Below are 16256 nucleotides of genomic sequence, written 5' to 3' on the forward strand. Positions count from 1 at the left end.
TTGGATCCTATTGGCCAGTATCTTGTTGAGAATTTTTGCATCCATGTTCATCAGGGATATTGGTCTGTAATTCTCCTTTTTGGCGGGGTCTTTGTCTGGCTTTGGAATTAAGGTGATGCTGGCTTCATAGAACGAATTTGGAAGTACTCCATCTCTTTCTATCTTTCCAAACAGCTTTAGGAGAATAGGTATGATTTCTTCTTTAAACGTTTGATAAAATTCTCCTGGGAAGCCATCTGGCCCTGGACTCTTGTGTCTTGGGAGGTTTTTGATGACTGCTTCAATTTCCTCCCTGGTTATTGGCCTGTTCAGGTTTTCTATTTCTTCCTGTTCCAGTTTTGGTAGTTTGTGGCTTTCCAGGAATGCGTCCATTTCTTCTAGATTGCCTAATTTATTGGCGTATAGCTGTTCATAATATGTTTTTAAAATCGTTTGTATTTCCTTGGTGTTGGTAGTGATCTCTCCTTTCTCATTCATGATTTTATTAATTTGAGTCTTCTCTCTCTTCTTTTTAATAAGGCTGGCTAATGGTTTATCTATCTTATTAATTCTTTCAAAGAACCAACTCCTGGTTCTGTTGATCTGTTCCACAGTTCTTCTGGTCTCGATTTCGTTGAGTTCTGCTCGAATCTTTATTAGCTCCCTTCTTCTCTTGGGTGTAGGATCTATTTGCTGTTTTTTCTCTAGCTCCTTTATGTGTAAGGTTAGCTTTTGTATTTGAGTTCTTTCCAGTTTTTGAATGGATGCTTGTATTGCGATGTATTTCCCCCTTAGGACTGCTTTTGCTGCATCCCAAAGATTTTGAACGGTTGTATCTTCATCCTCATTAGTTTCCATGAATCTTTTTAATTCTTCCTTAATTTCCTGGTTGACCCTTTTATCTTTTAGCAGGATGGTCCTTAACCTCCATGTGTTTGAGGTCCTTCCAAACTTCTTGTTGTGATTTAGTTCTAATTTCAAGGCATTATGGTCCGAGAATATGCAGTGGACAATCCCAATCTTTTGGTATCGGTTCAGACCCGATTTGTGACCCAATATGTGGTCTATTCTGGAGAAAGTTCCATGTGCGCTTGAGAAGAATGTGTATTCAGTTGAGTTTGGATGTAAAGTTCTGTAGATATCTGTGAAATCCATCTGGTCCAGTGTATCATTTAAAGCTCTCGTTTCTTTGGAGATGTTTTGCTTAGAAGACCTATCGAGTATAGAAAGAGCTAGATTGAAGTCACCAAGTATAAGTGTATTATTATCTAAGTATTTCTTCACTTTGGTTAATAATTGATTTATATATTTGGCAGCTCCCACATTTGGAGCATATATATTGAGGATTGTTAAGTCCTCTTGTTGAATAGATCCTTTAAGTATGATATAGTGTCCCTCTTCATCTCTCACTACAGTCTTTGGGGTAAATTTTAGTTTATCTGATATAAGGATGGCTACCCCTGCTTTCTTTTGAGGACCATTCGAATGGTAAATGGTTCTCCAACCTTTTATTTTCAGGCTGTAGGTGTCCTTCTGTCTAAAATGAGTCTCTTGTAGACAGCAAATAGATGGGTCCTGCTTTTTTATCCAGTCTGAAACCCTGCGCCTTTTGATGGGGTCATTAAGCCCGTTCACATTCAGAGTTACTATTGAGAGATATGAGTTTAGTGTCATCATGATATCTATTCAGTCTTTGTTTTTGTGGACTGTTCCACTGAACTTCTTCTTAAAGGGGAATTTTAAGAGGCCCCCTTAAAATTTCTTGCAGAGCTGGTTTGGAGGTCACATATTCTTTTAGTTGCTGCCTGTCTTGGAAGCTCTTTATCTCTCCTTCCATTTTGAATGAGAGCCTTGCTGGATAAAGTATTCTTGGTTGCATGTTCTTTTCATTTAGGACCCTGAATATATCCTGCCAGCCCTTTCTGGCCTGCCAGGTCTCTGTGGAGAGGTCTGCTGTTACCCTAATACTCCTCCCCATAAAAGTCAGGGATTTCTTGTCTCTTGCTGCTTTAAGGATCTTCTCTTTATCTTTGGAATTTGCAAGCTTCACAATTAAATGTCGAGGTGTTGAACGGTTTTTATTGATTTTAGGGGGGGATCTCTCTATTTCCTGGATCTGAATGCCTGTTTCCCTTCCCAGATTAGGAAAGTTTTCAGCTAGAATTTGTTCAAATACATATTCTGGCCCTCTGTCCCTTTCGGCGCCCTCGGGAACCCCAATTAAACGTAGGTTTTTCTTCCTCAGGCTGTCGTTTATTTCCCTTAATCTATCTTCATGGTCTTTTAATTGTTTGTCTCTTTTTTCCTCAGTTTCCCTCTTTGCTGTCAACTTGTCTTCTAGGTCACTCACTCGTTCTTCCACCTCGTTAACCCTCGTCGTTAGGACTTCTAGTTTGGATTGCATCTCATTCAATTGGTTTTTAATTTCTGCCTGATTAGCTCTAAATTCTGCAGTCATGAAGTCTCTTGAGTCCTTTATACTTTTTTCTAGAGCCACCAGTAGGTGTATAATAGTGCTTCTGAATTGGCTTTCTGACATTGAATTGTAATCCAGATTTTGTAACTCTGTGGGAGAGAGGACTGTTTCTGATTCTTTCTTTTGAGGTGAGGTTTTCCTTCTAGTCATTTTGCTCAGTGCAGAGTGGCCAAAAGCAAGTTGTATTGGGAAAAAGAGAAAAAGAGAGGAGAGAAGAAGGAAAGAAAAGAGAAAGAGAAAAAAAAAGGGAAGAAAAAGAAAAAAAAACGAAAAAAAAAAAAGAAGAAAAAGAGAAAGAAAAAGAAAGGAGAAAAAAAGGGGGTGGGGGAAGGAAACAAATCAAAAAGCAAAACAAAAAAACAAAAACAAAAACAAACAAACAAAAAAAGAACCACCGGGGAGTATCTTCTGATTCTGTGTTCTTTAAGTCCCTTGGCTTCTCCTGGAAGTTGTCAGTCTAGCTGGTGTTCTGGGGGAGGGGCCTGTTGTGCTGATTTTCAGGTGTTAGCAGTTGGGGGAGCTGCTGTGCCCCTGCCTGGTGCAGGGCTCAGTAGGGGTTGTTTACCCCGTGAGGCCGCAGGAGGAACAGCCCCAGTGGCGGGGCAGCTCTGGAAACCTGGATTCAGCCCCCGCAGTAACTCCAGAGCTCTCCGTCTGCAGGGCCTGGAGGCTCCGGGGCGGGGCCGCTGATCTGCTCAGCTGGGGCAGGAGCGTCCTTGCTGTCCTGGGCCCTCCCGGCCTCTGCCTGTCCCGGGGGAGGCGGGATCCTGGGCTGTGTCCTGTGCCCTGTGCTGTGTCCTGTGCCCTGTGCTGTGTCCTGTGCCCTGTGCTCCGGAGCCTGCGCTGTTGGATTCGCGCTCCCGGGCCGCGCAGCCCCCTCCGCGGAGCTGCCGCCCAAGCCCCTCCGAGCTGCTCCTGGAACCGCGCAGGCCCCTCTGCACGGAGCCTCTTCCTCTGCCCGAGCCCGGCCGAGCTGCTCCCGCCCCGCAGCCCCCTCCGCGGAGCCGCCGCCCGAGCCCCTTCAGCTGCTCCGGGTCCCGCCGGGTCCCGCCGTGCGCGCTGCAGCCCTTAGGGAGCTCGGCGCACTGTCCCTGGGCGCGCAGTTGTCTGTTACTGTCCCCGGGGAGCCCGAGGCATCCCCGCCCTCCTGGGTCCTGCTCCAACTCCCCGCGAGCCCCTTTCCGCCCGGGAAGGTCGGTGCAGCTCCTGCTCCTCCGGGACGGGGCTCTCCTGTCCTGGGGACACTCGCCCCGGCCTCAACCCGGCTCCTCGCGGGGCCCCTCCCCCTTGGAGGCCTTTGTTCCTTTACTTCTTTTTCCCCGTCTTCCTACCTTGATAGATGCGCGAACTCTCCTCACTGTAGCATTCCAGCTGGTCTCTCTTTAAATCTCAGGCCGAATTCATAGATTTTCAGGATAATTTGAAGGTTTTCTAGGTAGTTTGGTGGAGACAGGTGATTTGGAGACCCTACTCTTCCGCCATCTTGCTCCTCCCCCAGATTTATTTATTATTATTTATTATTTATTCATGAGACACGAAGAGAGAGGCAGAGACACAGGCAGAGGGAGAAGCAGGCTCCCTGCAGGGAGCCCAGTGTGGGACTCGATCCTGGGACCCTGGAATCACGCCCTGAGCTGAAGGCAGATGCTCAGCCACTGAGCCACCCGGGCGACCCTGGACGAGACTTTTTGAAAGCCTCTCTGTACCTATGATCAATGAGGTCATTGCTACTCATCCCGTGTATTCATTTTTTTTTCATTCTGTAATCTTACTTTTCTTTAAAGAGTCTTTTCACCATTTGGCCTCAGACAAAAACTTCTAAACGCAGGCAGTCTCCACCTCCCCAGCCAGTTACCCCTTGGGTCATTCCATTCAGTCTGTGTATCTCTTGCTGTATATAACTCTGTTTTCTGTAAGAAGAAAGGCACTGGAGAAAGAGGCAGAAAGACTACCAGACCTGAGGCTGATGCATTTTCTCCCCACGCTGTGTTAATAAAGCATGAGAAGGGCAGCCCGGGTGGCTCAGCGGTTTGGCACCTGCCTTTGGCCCAGGGCACGATCCTGGAGACGCGGGATCGAATCCCACGTTGGGCTCCCGGTGCATGGAGCCTGCCTCTCCCTCTGCCTGTGTCTCTGCCTCTCTCTCTCTCTCTCTCTCTCATGAATGAATAAATAAATAAAATCTTAAAAAAAATAAAATAAAGCATGAGAAAAAGAGAAAAAAGAGAATCAAGCCCCTCCCTTCAATGTATCCTCGAGGCAGGGGACAGGATGCCATTGGAAGTGGACAGGAACCTATGCTTTTCACAGACAGGGTGGGCTGCTGTATGAGTCCCATCCTGCTGAGCCTTCCTTTGTGAACAACGTCTCCCTCCACACACAAAGCTGTTTCTATGAGAAGCTCAATCTGCTCCCATCTTCAAGGAGGAGCAGCACAGGAAAAATTCAACGAGCCACTAGAGCTAGCATGGCTTTTACAATCAGATGGCGTTAACTAGCCACATAATCCCCCGCAATACAAAATCAATCATAAATCATAAGCTGGAAAGTTGACTATTGTGATGGAACATGGGGAAAAAAAAAAAAGAAAATGCATATCCTTGGCAAGAGCCATTATACTCATTACAACAAATACTTTAGGTTCGGTTGTGTGTGTACATGTGTATGTGATGCTGGTCAGGATGTAAAATGTATTTCTTACCAGGGGTCATGATTTTAAAAGCTTGGAAAAACATTGTCTTAGGCTCGCTAGTAAACTCAATTTAGGGTAATAGCAGCGAAGGGAGCGGCAATAAGGACCATGACCCGAGGAAAGGCAAACAAAAATGAATAAAAATAAATACTTCCTTTGAAGGGCTGACCGTACAATTCACGGTCTTGAATCCCAACTCTTGTTATTCTTGGCTTGAACTGATCCAGCTATCTGGTAAAACGACTGCAAAACACCTGAAAGATGTCAAATGCAGGTGTTTAGAAGGCACTTACCAAAAAAACAAATAACATCAAGATCTGAAAGGCAGGAAGCCACATTCCCAACCCAGAAAGATACTGCTAACATAAAAATGTGCACATTGCTGTGTTTAAAAGCCTGGCCCAAAAAAAATTAAATTAAATTAAATTAATTTTTTAAAAAAATTAAAAAAAAAAAAAAAAGCCTGGCCCGAGATGTCAAGGCACACTGCAAAGCCTGCAGATGGCCCCAGGACACCAGAGAGGCAAAATGTCACATAGGCAAAGCCCGAGCCTGAGATAATAGGACAGGATCATTTTCCTTTAAAGGACTAACATGTTCAACACAACTATCACATTTAACACTGGGTAACATTTAATATCCGGAACGTATAAAGAAAAATGACAACTCAACAAGAATAAAAACCACACAATTAAAAAACGGGCAGAGAGCTTGTGTAGACATTTTCTCCAAAGATCTACAAATGGCCAAGAAGCACATGAATAAACGCTCCACATCACTACCTACCAGTACAATGGGAATCAAAACCACAGTGAGATCCCTTATCCCCACTGGGACGACTGCTATCAAAAACGAAACAACAACAGAAAACACCAAGTGTGAGCAAGGATGTGGAGAAAACTGGAACCCGCAATGCGCTGCTGGTGGGAATGAAAAATGGGGCTGCTATGGAAAAGAGCATGGTGGTTCCTCAAAAGCTAAAAATAGAATTACCATATGATTCAGCAATTCTACTTCTGGGTCTATACCCAGAGGAACTGAAAGCAGGGACTCAAACAGATTATTTTCACGCCCACATTCACAGCAGCATTATTCACAACAGCCAAAAGGTGGAAGCAACCCAAGTGTCCATCAACAGATCAACGGATAAACACAATGAAACACTCGTTCAAGGGAATATCACTCAGTTTTAAAAAGGAAGGAAACTCTGACATATGCTACAACTTGAACGGACTCTGAAGACCTTATATGCTAAGTGAGATAGGCCAGTCCCAAAAAGACAACTTGTGAATGAGGCCACTTAGGTGACATCCTGAGAGTATCAACCTCATGCATACACCGAGGAGAAGGCTGGTTTCCAGGATCTGGGAGCCGGGGCAGTGGGGTACAGAATTTCAGTTTTGCAAGATAAGAAGAGTTGTGGAGACTGGCTGTACAACAACATGAATACACTGCACACCACTGAATTGAGCACTTGTGTGTGTTACCACAATTAAAACTACACACACACGTACACACACCCCCACATGAGTGTTTCATTCTGGGGTGTGTAGGCCACAGTGCTACCCACGGCTCTGTAAGCAGGGCACGACGTGCCAAGAGCTGAACCCTACAGTCTGCAACAGGGCACATTTCCCTTCCCGAAAGCCCATCCCGGAAGTTCTGACACTTTAATTCATTGTCTAACCAGACAGCCTCAAACCAGAACCATTTCCTCAAAACACAGAGCAAGGCTGTGTCGTCTGTGTGTCCTCTGCTTTCCCGGGATGGGGTGGTGGGTGGGGTGTGAAACTACAAAAGAAAAAGTCGTAGGGAGGACTGAAAGGTAGACACTTTTTTCCTCCTTGCATTTTTGGAAACTGGACTTTTTCTTGGAGCCTGTAGGGTTATCACCCATTCGGTTGCAAAAGTTTCTATAAACCTGCAGCCTTCCCCCCCCCACCCCGCCAGACGGCCAAGTTCCTGGGTCGACTATTTTTATACTGATTGTACACTAACCTGGGGGCCCCCGGGGCTGCAAAGGGACCAGAGAAAAACCACCCCCAGGGCTGCTCGAAAGAGGCCATTTTATACAAAGAGAAGAGGTGATTCTAGAACTTGTGGTGGAAAAAGTACACTCTGCATGGACTTGACTCTGAAAGTGCCTCAGAAACGTGAAGTCAAAATTCTGCTCCATTTTGCTAGCACTGTGGTTCTAGACTGGCACACTGGCACATTTCCACACTTGTAGTGACCAACCAACTACAGGATGGTGGCCAGAGCCTCCCAAAGGTTCCCAAAACTTCTGGATCTGTTGGTGACGTACTGTGGCTTATAATCTAACTACGCTCTTGGAAATTTTGGAGAAAACAGGTGGGATGGAAAAAGAGAAGCTCCCACACATGGTTGATCCTCATTCTTTGTGGTAACTCTGTCCTCTAACGTCACCTTGAACACTGGGTTAGCAAATACCAAAGCACTGTTAGGAGGGGACGTATGGGGTTAGGTTGCCTGTGTACCTCCAGACACACTGTCGTCAACCCATCGGTGCATGACCTTGCTACTAGGCGTGTTTCTGTTTTACAAAGCCCTTCTTTGGGGAGCCCTGGGTGGCTCAGTCAATTAAGCATCTGATTCTTGATTTCAGCTCAGGTCAGGGCCTCAGGGTCGTGAGACAGAGCCCTGCATCAGGCCCCATGCTCAGCCGGAAGTCTGCTGGAGATTCTCTCCCTCCCTCTCTCCCTCTGCCCCTCTCCCTCCCCATGCCCATGCATGTTCTCTGTTTCTCTGAAATAAATAAATCTTTAAAAATAAACAGAAAATAAAAAAAACAAATCCTTTATTTGATCTATGTTGTTGATCCATAAGCACTACACCCACGGTATGGGCCCTATAAACTCACGCCTGAACAGAGCTCCTAATATACACATTTTCCCCCAAAAGACACATCACACCTTCTTTTGTTTCTCAAGCATTTATTTAAATTCTAGTTAGCGAACATAGTGTAATATTAGTTTCAGGTGTACAACATAGAGATTCAGCACTTCCATACCTCACCCTGTGCTCATCACAACAAGCGCCCTCCTTAACCCCCATTACCTATTTTCCCATCCCCCACCCACCTCCCCTCTGGTAACCATCAGTTTGTCCTCTGTAGTTAAGAGTCTGTTTCTTGGTTTGCCTCTCTCTCTCTCTCTCTCTCTCTCTTCTTCCCTTTTTCATTTCTTTTGTTTCTTACATTCTACATAATGAGTGAAATCATATGGTATTTGTCTTTCTCTGACGTATTTTGCTTAGCATTATACTCTCCAGCTCCATCCATTGTTGTTGCAAATGGCAGGATTTCATTCTTTTTTCATGGGTAAGATTCTATTCGTGTATGTGTGTGTGTGTGTGTGTGTATGCGTGCACGCATGTCCCATATCTTTGTCCATTCATCAGTTCATGGGTACTTGGACTGCTTCCATAATTTGGTTGTTGTAAATAATGCTGCTATGAATATAGAGGTGCTTATATTCCTTTGAATTACTATTTTGTACTCTTTGGGTCTTGCACTAGGCAGCCCTTTAGCACCAGCTTGGAGCATTTTATTTATTTTTTTTTAATTTTTTTTTCAGCTTGGAGCATTTTAAATAGTAAAATCACCAACAAAAAGGACAGAAACTGCAAAAGTGTGGCCTGACTATAAAGGACACAATACAGGAGCTGAAGCAAGAAGAGAGATCACTGCCGAGTCCGACGTCAGCCGTTAGCACCTCAAATTTTTTGCCACTGTACACATCTGCAAGTGACCCCAAAAGTACCGTGAGTATTGATTTGGGGTCACAAATAAGCCCTAGCAAGTGGGCAAATTCACAAAAACAGAACCCACAAATGATGAGGGTACAGTGCATTAGCTCACCTGGGACCTTTCCTACCCTTCAGCTTCTGATAATAAATACAAAACCTGTGCAAACCTATTGTGGTGACTCTTTTAAAAAGCCATTTGAAAACCGAAGTGTTTGGCACTGTATATGCTGGGCACAAGTGACCACCTGCTGGAGGCAGGGGAAACGCACCCCTTGCTCCTCAAATTCAGCAGCCCCAGCACTGGGCAGCAGCCTTGACCACCAGCACAAACCACCGCATCCGTGTGACTTTGATCCAGTCAACAGCCGCTGGTCTACCCACGACGGGATGTCCCACCATCTCCAGAAGGCACTTCCTCAAATCGTTCCCTTTGTCTATTCATGCCTTTAAAGTCTCCTCTGGATGTAACTTCGAGTTAGAATTCAGGGGCATTCTTTCGCACGCTGACAAAGCTATCTCTGTTCTTCCCAACATTTCATTTCCATATGTACGCTTACGAGGATTGAAAAATGCCCCACTTTTTCCTATTTACAATTCATGGCAACACCACGTGTCTCACACTATAAAAATGGAAACAAGACAGACGTGATGCAGCTGATACAAAATCTTTGCACAATTGTTTTTTAAAAGATTTTATTTATTTATTTATTCATGAGAGACACAGAGAGAGAGAGAGGCAGAGACACAGGCAGAGGGAGAAGCAGGCTCCATGCAGGGAGCCCGACACGGGACTCGATCCCAGGACCCGAGGATCACGCCCTGGGCTGAAGGCAGGCGCTAAACCGCTGAGCCACCCAGGGATCCCCGATCTTTGCACAATTAACAAAATAATTTTTTCTCTCTCCGGAGAGGTAAAGACTCGGGTTGATCACCACTCTAGCACACTACACCAAAACACGCTGCGCCTCCTCCAGGCAGAAAATGTTCCGGGGCACAGGAGAGGCCCTGGGTGCCCTGGGAGTTCAGCAGGATCAGAGCACTTCTTCAGAGCTTCAGGGAAGTTCAAAATTTACCAGCCAGACATTCTATTAGAATGAAAGAGATAAGCACTCAAGAGTGTGAGCTTCCAGGGAAAGAGCCTTTTTTTTTTAAGACTGTATTCATTTATTTGACAGAGAGAGAGAGAAGAGCGCATACAAGGAACAGCAGAGGGAGAAGGAGAAATAGGCTCCCCGCTGAGCAGGGAGCCTGATGTGGGGCTCGATCCCACGACCCTGGGATCATGACCTGAGCTGAAGCCAGACGCTTAATGGACTGAGCCACTCAGGGGCCCGGGGAAAAAGCCATTTTTTTTATTGTCTCCCTCCCCAATCACAGCCAGACAGTTCTCTTGCCAGTCTTCCACTAAAATAGGAAGTCCTGCTCTCTAACACTTCTGCTTTTTAAAAGTCTCAAAACTGGTTACTTTTTCAAGGCCTTTTTGACATCTCAACTAAAAAAGCTTTTGAGCACTAATGTTATGATCTGCTGTGTTGAGTTGGAAAGCTACGCTCACTGCTTTAGAACTGCCTTCCCGCCTTTTTACCATATCTTTCCTATGCAAAATATTAAAAAAAAAAAAAAAAGGTTGAGCCATGGTTTTGTGATTTCACGAGGCTGAGTCTGCTCAGTGCCCATGGCCAGCAAAAAAGTCGGCGCCTGGGCCAACCAGCGTGTGCCTAGGGCCCTTCCTGTCCCTTTTGTTTCCCGGAGTCAATTCCTGTCAGGTGCAAGTGCTCCAGCAACTAGACTCAGGACACAGGAACTCACCCTGAGTCATAGCTGGAACCCATCTTCTCTTCGGAGCTCACGATGAAAAACAAACGAAAAGCTAAAATTACATTTTCAAACAGAAAAGGTGGGTGGACGTTTAAAGCACAGATGTGGCTCCAGCCCCCAGCTGGAAACGTGCAGGCAGAACAGATGTCAGTCATAAACCCAGGAGCCCTACAAAGGTTCGTTTATATCCAGCACGGGTCCCTAAGTGAAAAGGCGGACGGGAACATAAAGCCACACCACCCTCGCTTTGCTACCCGTTCTGAGTGTGCAACGTGGACATACGACCTTGGAAAGGAATCCGAAAACGCTATGGGGCTGCTGGGCAGGTGGGCCACACTAGCAGCGAGGACGTGACCTATCACCTCCCAGATGGGGCCCTCTGACAGGCAGCACCATCAGAAAACACTCTGGCTACTTTGAACAGCTGGCATCAGGCCTGCTCGTCCCCTCGGTTCCCCGGAGAAGGAAGATGCGTGGCCCCTCTGCTACATTCATTCCGGTCTGCCATGCAGGGGTACGGTTCTTGATGGGGTCTGGGGCCAGCAATGGTATGAGGTTAATCGCTACTGTGGTGGGGGTAGGAAAAAAAAAAAGCAGACCTAAAAAAAAAAAAAAAAGAAAGAAAAAAAAGCGGACCTAGAAATGATCGTCATGAAGCTGGTTACTAAATAAAAGCTGAAAACTCAGAATAAGGTAGGAGAAAATCCAGAGCCTGAAGAATGAGAGGACGTGAAAGCGGTATTGGAAACAGCATCGATGGGACCTAGATGAAATCTCTTTATGAGGCTTCTTGTATAGATGTAGACCGGAGAGCCACCTACCCTGGAGTCCATCCAATTGTCCTAAATTCCAGTCTTGTTATCTGATCTCCTTACGGTCTTCACGTTTCAGACCTACGTAGGTTTTATTTTTAGAAGGCACCGGCTACACACTTGGAAAGTAGGGTCAAGGGTCTTCTTCAGGATTTGCGGCCACTGTAATTTGATTTTATTCATCACAGCTACCTGAAGCCATAGGGACTGATTCAGTCAACCTGAGAAACTTTAAACAGGAGATCCTGCTGGCAACTCAGCTGGAAGTCATCTCTCCCTCCACCAAACTCCCAGGGCTCCTGGGGTCTGTCCCAGGGCCCCACCTGGCTCAAGGAGGCAGCATGTAATGGTTTGAAGTCCAAAGGTCTTTATTCCCCGGGGAGATAAGAAACCATTTATTACTCTGTAAGGATCTTCTCACTAAATTTTTCTTGGAGTTCAAGTAGCACTAGCACTTGTCCAAAAACAAGGGTCCCCATATCTATCCTGTGGTGACTTTCTTAAAAATCTCATAAGCAAATATATTTTTGGAACAATTCTCTATTAGCTTGGGAATTTATTACAGTGCATTCTCATTTTGCTTAAACATTAAATGTGCATTTTCCACTTTTTTTTTTCCTGAAATTAAGGAGGGTCCAGTGAAGAACAGAAAGATTATAGGTAATAAAGGAAAGAAGAATGGGTATCTTGACTTGTTTCCTGGAAGTCTAACTGACTGCCTCGGTTCAAATCCCAAATCCTCCACTTACTGGCTGTGAGATCTTGGCCAAGTCACTTAAACTCCCTGTGCTTCGGTAAGCAGATTAATAGTCACTACCTCATAGGATTACAGTGAGGATTAAACAGGTAAACCAAATATGTAACACCCCTAGAGTTGTTCCTGTCACATAGTAAATGTCATATGCGAGATAACCCTTAGATTGTTATTATTATATCTCATTTCAAATCTTGTAACATCTGAAATTGTAATACTTAATCCATAATGATACCTTTAAACTTTACCACATCAGATTAAAATTGGCTTCACACGGGAAATGATACATGATTAAAAAAAAAAATAGCTAACAACAACAACAACAACCAGTGTTCTTTCCTCTATCATTACTGTGGGCCTAAGTGAACCAAAGCCACCACAGTGAACAAACATGAAATCAAACTAGGGTAAATTTAAAATTCAGGAGAAGAAAAGAAGAAATGGATAGACTAGAGGTGACCTATGGGCCCAGCAGGGGAAATTCAGTGTTCCCTGGACTCGAGGTAGTGGGGGCATCGGTCTCACGGGAAGGATGGCCCCTGCCTGGCTCAGGCTGCAGGCTGAGCAACAGGCCGAAGGGCGCACGCTGCCAACGCTCCGGCGTGCCCACTGCTTTACGAGGCAGCCACCACTGAAACCAGCCCCTCGCGTCAACCCACAGAGTAAGTTTATTCAGAACATTGCCTCACTTTATCTGCATTTGTGCTTTATTAAATCCCAGTGATGGTTCGTGAAGGTCACTTTGGTTTCTCCAGGTCCCAAAACTTCAGTGACTCTCTGTGCAGACTTTTCCATCTCTGCCTTTGTGTTCTCCAGCATGACCTCATCGGCTATCAAGTGCTGGGATTCAGAGAAATGTTTGAAGAAGGGCTTGTTCTAGTGAACTAAATTTGTCTAATCAATTCAGCTCTTAGGAAAACAGATTTTAAAAACTTCCGAAGAAAACCACGTTTGGTTCAATTCTTATTGAGAAACATCTGAAAATACAGCTGACACTTGAACAACACGGGGGTTAGGAGCACAATCCTCCCGCCCACCCCTGCACAGGGGAACACTCCTGTATACCTTCACTCCCGGAATACTTCACTAATAGCCTCCTGTTGGCCAGAAGCCTTACTGGTCAGCAATAACATAATAACACAATTAACGCATATTTTGTATGTTATTTGGATTATATATCGTATTCTCATTGTAATGTAAGCTAGAGAAAAGAAAATGTTACTAAGAGAAAATACACTTCCGGTACTGTGCCGTCCTGTAGTCACTTTCTTAAAAACACATAAGCAAATACATTTTTGGAACAATTCCCTATTAGCTTAGAAATTTATTATTGAAATATATTGGAATAATCCACTTATAAATGGATCCTCACAGTTCAAACCCATGCTGTTCAAGTGTCAGCTGGACGTCGATAAACTTTCCTATTCACCAACTGGAAATACTGAACATTGTTTACTATTTCTTAATGACTTGGATTCTAAATAAAGTTCCTTAGGGTTTTAAGAGAGTGATAAATATAGAGTTAGCAACTTAGAGGAGGATGACATTATTTTCAGCTGGCAGGGGAAGAGGAAAGCCTACCTTGGAGCATAGAACCCAACCTGGAAGGCACAAGTGGATTCGGGCAGGTGGGAGCTGGAGGGACTGGGGCAAAAAGCAGGTCACAAGGAAGTTTTAGGTAGAGAGAACCCACAAAGTATGTAAGTCATAAATTCAGTGGCATGTTTGGCATGGCAGCTGGTCCACATTTTCTGTACTAGTCCAAGCCGGAAGAGAAGTATGAGCCCAGAAAGGTATCACTGGGAGCCTCATATGACAAACAAAGAGTTTAGAGTTTAGATTTTTAACCCATAAGCCGGAGGGAGTCACCGCAGGTGTTCACCTCTAAGAATGCAGACTGAGGAGAGGAATGACATGACCAAATGAGAGGTTTAGAATCATAAAACTCACAGAAATGTTAAGTGGTGTAACACTAATTCCATTCATAATGGACTTCCTAAATGCTTAACACAGTCTAGCAATTTAATCTCACTTTGTAGATAAGTAACAGAGGTATCAAGGGATTAAATAAACTCTACAGGTCAGTGTGACTCCAAAGTCCAGTGATGACAGCCACAGGGAACCCCCGTATCTGTACAAAGGATATAGATACAGATGTGCATCTTCTCTGAAACTAATTTTCACCTTGCAAAGCGCAGAGCAAGAACTCAGCACCCCTGCCTATTCTGAAATGGAAAAGAGAAGTCTAGAAGCTAAAAGGATGGAATAATATCACGGGGCGCTGTCACAGGGATTACATTTTCAGGGGCCATAAAGTGGTTAAATTGTGATGTCGTCTCCCCAGACTGCTGCCTATTAGCCATGGCAGGAATCGGGAACAGTCCTCTGCTTTTAACAAAAACTAGCAATCTAAAGCCAGGAGACCATCATTCTCTGGTTTTGTGATGAGATGATAGGCTTCAAAAATCTATCCAACCAGGGCACACCAGTAGGAAGATGTGTAGGACCTCAACATCACACTAAGTTCCAAATAAGGACTGAGCCACAGGGAGTACTGCTGGGTGGGAAGTTTTGGCTATTCTGACATTTTAAAACAAAACCCTATTTTTTGCTTAAATACCACATGACACTAGGAAAGGCCTGAAAACTGGGGACATTTTTCCCCTCGCTCCATCACGTTGTTTAAGGAAGGACTCCATGGCACACAGTGAAGCAACAAACTGATGATCAAACTCCTCTCCTTTCTCACACTGTAAATATCATTTTCCTCGGTATTGACCTAGCTCTTTGGGTTGAAAATAAGACTATTATTTGAAAAGGAAAAGCAAAATAAAAGAAGACAACTCAGGCTCACCTGGGAGCAGGAGTTAGTATGTTACTTACCTGAAGGTAACAGGCTTGCTCTGCGAGCTTTCTGTGGCCCCCTTCCTGATGGGAGAACTCTGCTTTAATTAGGTGAGCTGGACAGAGGGCTCCCCAGAATCCTGACTCTCATCTTAACTGCCACGAGGAACCTGGTGGCTAGCCTTGAGCGCTGCCTGAAGAGGTGACACTTAAAAGTGAAAGCTGGAAGCCGCCTTTCCTTTTTTCAAGTCCTGAGTCCTACTTCTTTTTCTTCAAATCTGATTAAAGTATTCCTTCTATTATGCCTTTCCAGAAGGAGGGTCACTAGGAAATCATAATAAGACTACTGGAATCATTTCCACTCCAACAGACTGGATATTAATGAAGGCTTATTCTTGCAATTGAAGAAAGGAACTAATTCATTATGAAAATGGATAACACACATGCATGCTTATCAACCGCCCGTAACATAAATATTTTCATGTGAAAGCTGTGTTTTTATATCCCAAAATTATTTCCAGCATTTGGCACGGAACCAAGGCAATTCAGAATCATTGCCATTTATAGCAAAGTTTAGGAGAGTCATGGGGCACACACAAAAAAAGTATACTTGCTCAGCACTTTAAGGCCATGGGGCCAATCAGAATGTCTGTGCAGGAAGGGACTCTGTCTAACTGATATACCAAGCTCTGTGAAAGTGAAAGTCTACATGTTTCCACGGGTATAGCAGGCAAAGCACTAAGACAGCACCGCGGGCAACATAAAATTAGTTTCAGAGAAGACACACATCAACTCCTAAAACTAGGATACCCTCTGATAGACACGCCTAGCTTGTCACTTCACTTGGGGGCACCTGAAGACCAGATGTGACAAAGGAGCAAACTAAAGTCAGGCAGGAGGGTGAACCCCACCTGTATTTGAGAAAACATCTATCTCCCTGGTAGAGACCATTAAGTGGTGGATCCAGAAAACTCCTTTCTCCATCCAACTGAGTTTAAGAAGAAAGTTTTAAATAAAAAAGAAACTTAAGAAGAAAGTTTTAAATAAAAATAAATTAGAAAAATCATGTAATTCAGTGTGGTAACACTGAATTGTTCTTATAAAATCAATTAC

At 44.5% G+C, this 16256-nt stretch overlaps 1 protein-coding gene and 1 long non-coding RNA gene across 5 annotated transcripts in view; both read right to left on the minus strand.

The window, feature by feature from the left end:
• LRCH1 (leucine rich repeats and calponin homology domain containing 1) overlaps positions 1 to 16256 on the minus strand; it is a 205983-nt gene that overhangs the window by 156884 nt on the left and 32843 nt on the right. The gene's annotated exons all lie outside the window — the stretch shown is intronic.
• LOC125753374 (uncharacterized) overlaps positions 8502 to 16256 on the minus strand; it is a 38911-nt gene continuing 31156 nt past the window's right edge. Inside the window, exon 2 of the long non-coding RNA XR_007405057.1 lies at positions 8502 to 13139. This is a non-coding gene — a long non-coding RNA (uncharacterized LOC125753374). The remainder of the gene's footprint in view (positions 13140 to 16256) is intronic.

Source organism: Canis lupus, chromosome 22, assembly GCF_003254725.2.
Source record: "Canis lupus dingo isolate Sandy chromosome 22, ASM325472v2, whole genome shotgun sequence".
Taxonomy (NCBI): domain Eukaryota; kingdom Metazoa; phylum Chordata; class Mammalia; order Carnivora; family Canidae; genus Canis; species Canis lupus.